The 9,565-nt window shown below is 38.3% G+C and overlaps 1 pseudogene; it reads left to right on the top strand.

The window, feature by feature from the left end:
- The first annotated feature begins 5,989 nt into the window (after positions 1-5,989).
- On the top strand, positions 5,990-9,259 carry LOC115966615 (annotated as a pseudogene).
- The last annotated feature ends 306 nt before the right edge of the window (positions 9,260-9,565 follow it).

Raw genomic sequence — 9,565 nt, 5'->3', positions numbered from 1 at the left:
TTTTCTTTCCTTGCTAGCAAACCTATTAGCTTCAAATCACTTAAGGGGTGTTTGGTTTGCTTGATATTAGTATTACATTATGGTGTAATGTTACATTCTTGTAACTTAGATTCATGTAATCATATTAGAGCATTCACATCAGCTCTTGGATAATTGTGTATAAATGTGTAAAATACACATTTTGAAGCAAAAAACACACTACATCAGTCCATCTAAAATCATGCATAATCATCTAAAATTTTCAACGAGCTACAGTACCCGTGTAAATTTACACGGGCACTGTAGCATGTGTATTTAGTTTTTTATTAATTTCCGTTCGCACCAATTTTTCTCTCTCTTCTCCGTGCATAACGACCTCAACTCCTCATCTTCTTTTCCTCAGATGCACACAAATACATCCTCACAGAAAAATCAACACAGAAATATACTTGCTAAAAAAAAAAAAATCTTTTCCTCAGATGCACACAAACACATCCTCACAGAAAAACCAACACAGAGATATACTTGCTAAAAAAAAAAAAAAACCCAAACGGAAAAACAAACAAACCCAAACGGAAAAACAAAAAAGAGACAGATCGGTGCTTAAAAACCAACACAGAGATATACTTGCTAAAAAAAAAAAAAAAAAAAAAACCAAACGGAAAAATAAACAAACCCAAACAGAAAAACAAAAAAGAGACAGATCGGTGCTTATTGGAACGATCGGAGCTCGTGGGTATGGGTCTTGATCGGAGCTTGGAGCTATGGATCGGTGCAGCTGTGGATCGGTGCTGTGGATCGGTGATCGGAGCTGTGGATCGATGCTTGTGATCGGAGCTGTGATGATGTGGATTGGTTTGTGATTGAGAGGGAGAGAGATGAGACAGAGAGATAGATCGAGAGGGAGAGACCAAGTATGGAGAGATAGAAGAGAGAGAGAGAGAGAGCGCGTATAATAACAGTTGAGGTGAGAGAAATAATAAAATAATTAAGAAAATTGATTATTTAAATAAGAGGGGTGATAGAATAGATGAATTGATGTGGCTATTTTGTAAAAGTAATAGTGTAAAATAGAAAAAGTAGGTATTTGGTAGACGGAATCTTTTAGGCGAGCTTATGTGAATGCTCTTACAACAATATAAGATTAAGGTGTTTGGTTCATTGAATTACATTCTCATCATAATCCAAAAAAGTAGTCTCATCACCAAGGAAATGCCAAATTTACCCCTAAACCACAAATACCCTTGGAAGACCCAAAATGACCAAAATACCCTTATGACTTTCAAAATCACACAAATACTTCTAAAATGACTAGAATACCCTTATAATCCTTAAAATGAATATAGGAATATATTGTATTATATTGTAACCTTATAATAGAATACCCTTATAATCCTTAATTTAATCCATAAATTTCGCAATTTTGTTAAAATTAAGATGGAATTGATTTTTTTTTTCTTTTTTTTTTAAGGAAGAATGGAATATATACACACACACCAAAATTACCTACAATATTAAACAATAGCAACCAAAAATCTTGCTTTTTCCTAATACATCATTCAAAATTATTAGAAATAATGCTTCTGCTTTTAGCATAATCCCACTAACATCAAACTTACGTCTCTTAATCCCACTAACATCAAACTTGCATCTCTTAATCCCACTAACATTACATCTTGACCGTGATAGAATAGATAAGAATATAAACCAAACACCCCTTAGACTTCTCAAGTAAAACCTCAAGAATGAGAAGGCTACTAGTCTTCTCACAATCTCAAGGGATGCATTACCTAATTTCACTTTTTTTTTTTTTTTTTTTTCGTGTATAGCAGATCCCTATAATGCATGGTTAATTGCAATATGTAGGCTCCTAAGAGAGGACACCAATTTCGAATCTAATACTTGAGATTTGAGTGAGTAAGTTCGTGCATCAAGAAGGAATTGTTTGTCTGGTAGGGGAAAAAAACCAATTGATTTCTCATAGCTTTTGTTTCCTTTCAAAGCTATATCTTGACATTGATACTTGGGATTGGGCTTCTGGAGTGGATTTTGGAAGCTAAGCGGTGGTTGGGTTTAGGTATGAGTATGGGTTTGCGGTGGTTTGGTGTGGGTATGTGTACAGGTTGGCTTCTGGCGTTAACATCAACACTTGACATCAAACCTAGTCTTTTTTTTCTTCCTTTTCTGGTATTTAGAAAGAAATTTGGTTACTGTTAAATACTTAAACTGTAGTGATTGTGTGAGAAATCCGAGAGATCTAATGTTATTAGTTTTCTCGCAAGCCATGAAAAAGAGGAAAAAAAGAAATAAAAAGAGACTGTTAATGCTCATAAGTTGAGTAATTTTGATTTATTTTTATAGAAGAAGCTCAAAAAAAAAAAAAAAAAAAATTTACAGGTGGTTGTAATTTAGAAGATTTACCTGATTCTCTTCCGTACGCATATCAATTCAAACCAACCAACTCTACTGACATAGCTGGTCACCACCCTTGAGTAAGCTGGAACAAGGCAGTGGAACACCGGAGTTGAAGCGGCAGGGAGAACGGAGGATTCAGTGGGAGTGGTGGAGGATCATGTTCCAAGACAGACAAGCATCGAGCTCCGCCCTCTGACACAGCAAACAGAAAAGAATGGGGTTTCAGAAAAGGTGGCAACGATGTTGCATGAAAATGGTAGGGTCAATGGGTTGATTGGAAAACAAGAGGAAAAGAAGTCGAAAATAGAAGAGAATGTCTCGGACCGAGCCAAAGCGCAAACTGATGAAACAGAGAGTATGCAATGTGATATAAGCGCTGACCACGAGGAGGAGTTTAAGTTCAAAATAGTAACGGCGCCAAACCCAGCTACAACAAGTGAATGTATAGGCCCAAATGGGCTGGAGGACGAACTGGGCCCATTGGCGTTGCCTTACGAGGGAAACACAGGCTGGATTGCTGAAAAACTTGGTCGTTCAATTTCAGCACGTGTTGGGCCGATCTCAAATACTCCTTCAACTCCTTCCTTAGCCCAGTCTAGTCAACAGCCCAGATCCCCTCTTTGGGATATCTCAAACGAAGGTGTGCAGTTAAGTAAGGTGAAGCCCAAACAGATTAAAATCAAGGTTAAACAGATTCGCAAGACCAAACCCATTACCAAGGAAGTATTTACTCCAGAAGCTTCATGAAAGTGTTCCCAACTTGAAGAAACAAAGCTTCCAGCTCCAAAAAGAAGAGGTGTTGTATGTGAGCTTGAAAATGGCCTTTTTTCCAACAATAACCCATCAGTGGTGGTTGCCTCTTAGCCCCACTGGTCACTATGAATTGCCTGAGTTGGAACTGCCGTGGGCTTGGGAACCCACGGCGAGTTCACGAGCTGTCTGATCTGGTGAGAGCAAAAGATCCCAAATTAGTTTTTTTGATGGAAACGAAGAAGAAGAACGCTTATTTGAAGAGACTTCGATGTCATTTGGGGTTCAACAACCTTTTTATTGTTCCACGAAGAAATTTAAGTGGTGGTCTTGCTCTGCTTTGGATGAATGAGCTCGACCTCCATATTCGCACCTTTTCACCTCGCCATATCAATGTGGTGGTGAATCTAAGAATCGATGACGCTTGGCGCTTCACGGGTTTCTATGGAGCCCCTGAAGTTTCCAATTGGGAAGATTCTTGGACTATTCTTCGCCACCTTGGTTCACAGTTGGATATGCCACGGGTTTGTATTAGAGATTTCAACGAGATTACTAGTTTACAAGAAAAGTTAGGAGGGTATATTCGGCCGGAAAATCAAATGCAAGGTTTTAGAGATTTTTTGGACTTCTGTGGTCTAAAGGATTTGGGCTTCATGGGTCTCCCATTCACTTGGTGTAATAGACGTTTTAATGGTCCAGTGACTTGGGTAAGGCTTGACCGAGCTGTCGCCACAGTAGATTGGATGCTCAAGTTCCCTTCAGCTTGACTCCACCACTTGTCAGGTTCCTCCTCAGACCACAATCCAATTTGGTTATGTACTGATGATGCTTAAAGCCATTTTTACAGAGTTCAAAAATCCTTCAGGTTCGAGTCCATGTGGTTAAAAGACGATCGTTGTGAAGGTGTAGTTCACACAGCTTGGGACATGGGGTCTGGTGGTAGCCCAATGGAGAATGTTTTATTAAAGGTTAGTAATTGTCAATCTCAATTGAGTACTTGGAATAAGAAGGTTTTTGGCAATATCCGTCAATTATTGGCATATAAAAGAAAGCAGCTGGTAAAAGCTGAGGCTTTGTCTATGGTGGGCAAGGGGCATGAAAGGGTGAAGTCCTTGTCAAATGAGATAGATAAATTGATGGAGATGGAGGAATGCATGTGGAATCAAAGGGCTAAGTCTGACTGGCTGAAGTATGGTGACCAAAATACTAAGTATTTTCACTGCCGATCCTCAGAACGCAATAAGCGAAATTTTATTGCTGGTTTAGAGAATGACGTAGGTGATTGGATTGAGGAGGAAGACCGAGTAGGGGATTTGCTGGTCGGATATTATTCAGGGTTGTTCTCTTCTTCAAATCCCCTGTTACTTGATCTTGTTTTGAATGTGGTTGAACCAAGAGTCTCTCCTGCCATGAATGATGATTTGGATAGACCATTTGAGGCTAGTGAGGTGTTGTTTGCCCTTAAATAGATGGACTCCACCACAGGTCCAGGTTCGGATGGGTTACCTCCATTGTTCTGTAAGTAATTTTGGGATAAGGTGAGTGCTGAGGTTTCAGATGTAGTACTCTCTGTGCTCAACTCAGGTATTATTCCTAGGACCCTTAATCATACATTTTTAACTCTTATTCCTAAAGTAAAGAATGCTCGTCGGGTCACTGATTTCCGACCTATCAGTTTTAGTAATGTATTGTACAAACTTATTGCTAAGGTTCTTGCAAATCGCTTGAAACCACTCCTACCCCAGATCATTTCTGAAACACAAAGTGCCCTTACGTCAGAGAGGGTTATTATTGATAACATCTTAATTGCACATGAGATGCTTCATTCTCTGAAGGCAAAACGGACTGGTAAGTTGGGATATATGGCTTTGAAGTTGGACATGAGCAAGGAGTACGACCGGGTTGAATGGATTTTCCTTGAGAAGATTATGTTGAAGATGGGGTTTAGTGAAAAATTCCTCCACCTCATATCCATGTGTGTTCGTTTTGTCACCTACTCCATTATGCTAAATGGTAAGCCCCATGGTTTTATTTCTCCAGGGTAAGGGCTCCGGTAAGGGGACCCTCTTTCCCCTTATCTTTTCTTATTGGTTACTGAAGGTCTAGATGCCCTTTTCAAGAAGGCTGAATCAGATGGGGAAATAAAGGGTGTATCTCTATGTGCAATTGGTCCACGTGTTTCTCTTCTTCTATTTGCAGATGACAGCCTTGTATTCTGTTGAGCTACGATCTCGGTATGTGTCCAAATCCAGTCAATCCTACATCTTTATGAACAAGCATCAGGCCAAAACATCAATAAGGGGAAAACAAATATTTTCTTTAGCTTGAACACCTCCTTTCAGACCCAACAGGCTATCCAAGCTTTCCTAGGCGTACCAGCAATTCAGAGATATGAACAATACCTCGGTCTCCCGTCGCTAGTTGGTAGAGATAAAAAGAAGTCTTTTAGTATTATTAAGGAAAGAATCTGGAAAAAACTCAAGGGGTGGAAGGAGAAGTTATTGTCTCAAGCCGGGAGGGAAATACTTATCAAGGCAATAATTCAAGCAATCCCAACTTACACAATGTCTTGTTTTAAGTTGCTGAAATGTCTTATTAAGGATATTGAAACTTTAATTAGGAAGTTCTGGTGGGGATACAGAGGTGAGCAGAGGAAGATTCATTGGATTAGTTGGGAAAAACTTTGCCTCCCAAAAAATGAAGGTATGAAGGTGGTATGGGTTTTTGAGAATTGAGTAAATTCAACGACTCCCTACTCGCTAAGCAGTTTTGGTGTTTAAACTCTCAGGAAAATTTTCTGTTTCACAAAGTATTCAAAGCAAAGTTTTTTCTTGATTGTTCTATCATGGATTGTGATAACTCAAATAAGGGTTCTCATGCTTGGAAGAGCCTTTGCCAAGCGAGACATGTCATAGAGCTAGGTTCAGTCTGGAGAGTTGGTGATGGTCAGTCTATACAGATTCGAAGGGATAGGTGGTTGCCAAAAACTTCGTGTTCTAGAATAGTTTCTCCCTTATCAGTTTTGCCCCCTAAAGCTAGAGTTTGTGATCTAATTAATGCCAAGACACACAACTGGAAGGTCGATTTGGTTAAGCAGAACTTCATCCCTCAGGAAGCTAGTATTATTCTTGGCCTTCCATTGAGTTTCCAAGTTGCAGACAAGTAGGTTTGGCTCCCTACCCCTCAAGGTACCTTCTCAACTCATAGTGCCTATAAACTCCTTGTTGGTGTGAACAGACAGGTGCTGCCATCTTGCTCAAGTCCTGATCGAAACCACTTGATGTGGAATAGCATTTGGAATTTACAAGTTCCACACAAAGTCAAGCACATGATTTGGCGGGCTACACATAATGCTCTCCCTTCTCTCTATAAACTTTGGCAAAGAAATGTTGTTAGATCAGTTCTTTGCTCTAGTTGCAAATCAGACAGTGAAGACATAGTGCATGTTTTATGGAGTTGTGTTTCCCTTATTCCCATTTGGGAGTCAAATGAAGTGACAACAAAATTACTCAGGTACAAGTTTCTCTTGTTTGCTGATTTGTGGGAGATGTTATTGAAAATGAGGGAAAGTTTAGATGTAAATCTTATGGCCATGATTTTCTAGTTTATCTGGTCTAGAAGAAACTCGATAAGAGTGCAGGAGCAGGTCATTGAGGTACAACAGATTCGAAAGAGAGCAGTGGCTTACCTCCAAGATTTTCAACAGGTGCAATGTAGCAAGGGTCATCGATCTCTGTCAAGTGAAAGAGCTGTTCTGTGGATCCCTCCTATATATCCACTTTATAAAGTTAACTTTGATGGGGCCACTTTCAAAAAGTTAGGTGCTGCTGGGTTAGGTGCAGTTGTACGTGACCATACAGGTAGTGTTCTTGGAGCCTTGGTAGAAAGAATTCACTTGCCATCTTCTCCAGCAGTGGTTGAAGCTTTGGCATGTAGGAGGGCTTTATATTTTGCAAAGGAATTAAGCATATTTGAAGTTTCTGTTGAGGGCAACTCTGAGGTCATTATCAAGGCTATCCTAGCAAGAGATATGGCCAATCCGGAGTATGGTCATGTGATAAGTGACATTTTGATTGTAGCAAATGATTTTCGATGTTGTAATTTTTCTCATGTAAAATGCATAGGCAATTCAGTTGCCCATTTTCTTGCCAAGAAATTTGTTTCAAGCAATGAACTACAGGTTTGGATTGAATCCTCTCCTGATGATATAGCTCCCCTAGTAACTCGAGACTCTTTGTAATCTTTTTGAGTTATTATGAAATAAATACTTGGCCTTCGGGTTTGGATTACTCAAATAAAAAAAAAGGTATTGAACTTAAATTTTACCCAAATATAAAATTCATTTTAAACGTATTTTGTATTATATTTATTATAAAAAAAACTCTAATTTAACAAATTTTAATTATTGTTTTGATTAAATTTCCTACTCTTATCGGTATTAATTGTTTGTAATATCAAATTGTGTTATTGAAATCCATATCAATATTTTCAAATTGAATGCTACTATTATTTATATTAAATATCAATATATATTTTTTTATTATAAATTTTAATATTTTATTTAGTTACAAAACCCAGGATTTTGCTTTCAAGTACTATGAAAAAATGAAAGGAAGCCCAAAATTTGGACAGGAGAAAACAACTTTAAAGCATGTGATTGGGTATTTGTTACGTTCAAAGAAATGGCTTATGATTTTAGTAGTTTGTAATGATTTCAACAACTATAATGTGTTGCCTGATAGTTCCACTTGTTCAAAATTGGTTAGTAGTTGCATTAGAGCTAGAAAATTCAAAATTGTTGAGACTTTGCTTGAAGTTTTCAAATCTAATGGTAAAGTCAGTGTATTGGCCTTTGGTTCTGCAATTAGAGGCTACAACAAGCATTATATGTATAGAAGCACCACTGTAGCATTTGGGAAAATGAGATCTATGGGAGTTGTTCCCGATTCTGAATGTTCTTGCCATATCATGGAAGCTTATACGAGACTTGGTGATTTTGAAAAAGTGGTTGAATTTTTTTGTGAATTAGAAAGTAGTCAACTAGATTTTTATTCATTACCATTTTGCACTCGTAAATATGGGACTCTAATTGAGTCCCTAGGAAAATTAGGAAGAGCTTTTGAAGCTCTTGAATACTTTAAAGAAAGTACAAGGAAAGGAATTTCCAAGAATTCTTTGGTTTAATCTTCTTTGATTTGTTCTTTTGCAAGCTTACGAGAAGTAAAGGTGGTCGAAGATCTTTTCGAAGAAGGGAAAAGCAAACAAATGTTGAGAGATCCAGGGCTGTACTTAAAAATAGTGTTGACGTATGTGGAAGAAGGACTAGTGGAGAAGACACTTGAAATTGTTAAAGCAATGAAAAGTTCAAAGTTAAGAATTTCTGATTGTATATTCTGTGCAATTGTCAATGGCTTCTCAAAGAAAAGAGGATTTCTAGCTGCAGTTAAGGTATACAAAGAGCTAATTTCTTAGGGATGTGAACCAGGACAAGTTACATACTCCTCGGTTATAAATGCATATTGTCATCTTGGGCTCTATTCGAAAGTTGAAATGTTATTTTCAGAGATGGAAACAAAAGGGGTTTGATAAGTGTGTTGTGGCTTATTCTAGCATGATTGTAATGTATGGCAAAACGGGGAGGCCTAAAGATGCAATGAGGCTTTTGGCCAAGATGAAAGAAAGAGGGTGTGAACCAAATGTTTGGATTTACAATTCTTTGATGGAAATGCATGGAAAGGTCAATAATTTAAGGCAAGCTGAGAAGCTATGGAAGGAGACGAAGCGAAGAAAGGTTGCACCAGATAAGGTTAGTTACACTACTATTATTAGTGCTTAAAGTAAAGCCAAGGAGTTTGAGATGTGCCTGAGATATTACAATGAGTTTAGGATCAATGGGGGTGAAATTGACAAGGTCATGGCTGGAATTATGGTTGGAGTTTTTTCAAGGAGTAGTCGGATCGATGAGTTGGTGAAGCATTTACGGGATATGAAATTTGAAGGAACACGATTAGATGGGAGGATTTATTGATTATCAATGAATGCATTGATGGATTCTGGGTTGCAAGTGAAAGCCAAATGGTTGCAAGAGTATTTTGCCAAAATGTACTTGGATTGAAGCACTTTTTTTTTTTGAGAAACCGCCCCCCAAAAAGGAAGGTGAGCTACGATTCAATTGAAATTTCAGGGAGATAAACTACATCAGACACTACTGGGACTTCCTCAATCCAAGTATAGAAAGGAAAAAAATTACATGTTGCTCTTGCTAAGCTGTGAGCAACCTTGTTTCCCAGCCTATGTGTATGCCTAAAAACCAAGTGCCTAAAGCGTGTAGACAGGACCTTGATGTCAGAGATAATGTGTCCAAAGCTAGTTGCAGAGAAACTCTCGTCCTTCATAGCTCGAATTGTAATGTTCGAGTTGC

Source organism: Quercus lobata, chromosome 11 (genome assembly GCF_001633185.2).
Source record: "Quercus lobata isolate SW786 chromosome 11, ValleyOak3.0 Primary Assembly, whole genome shotgun sequence".
In the NCBI taxonomy this organism is placed as follows: domain Eukaryota; kingdom Viridiplantae; phylum Streptophyta; class Magnoliopsida; order Fagales; family Fagaceae; genus Quercus; species Quercus lobata.
This window is presented reverse-complemented; position numbering and strand designations above follow the sequence as displayed.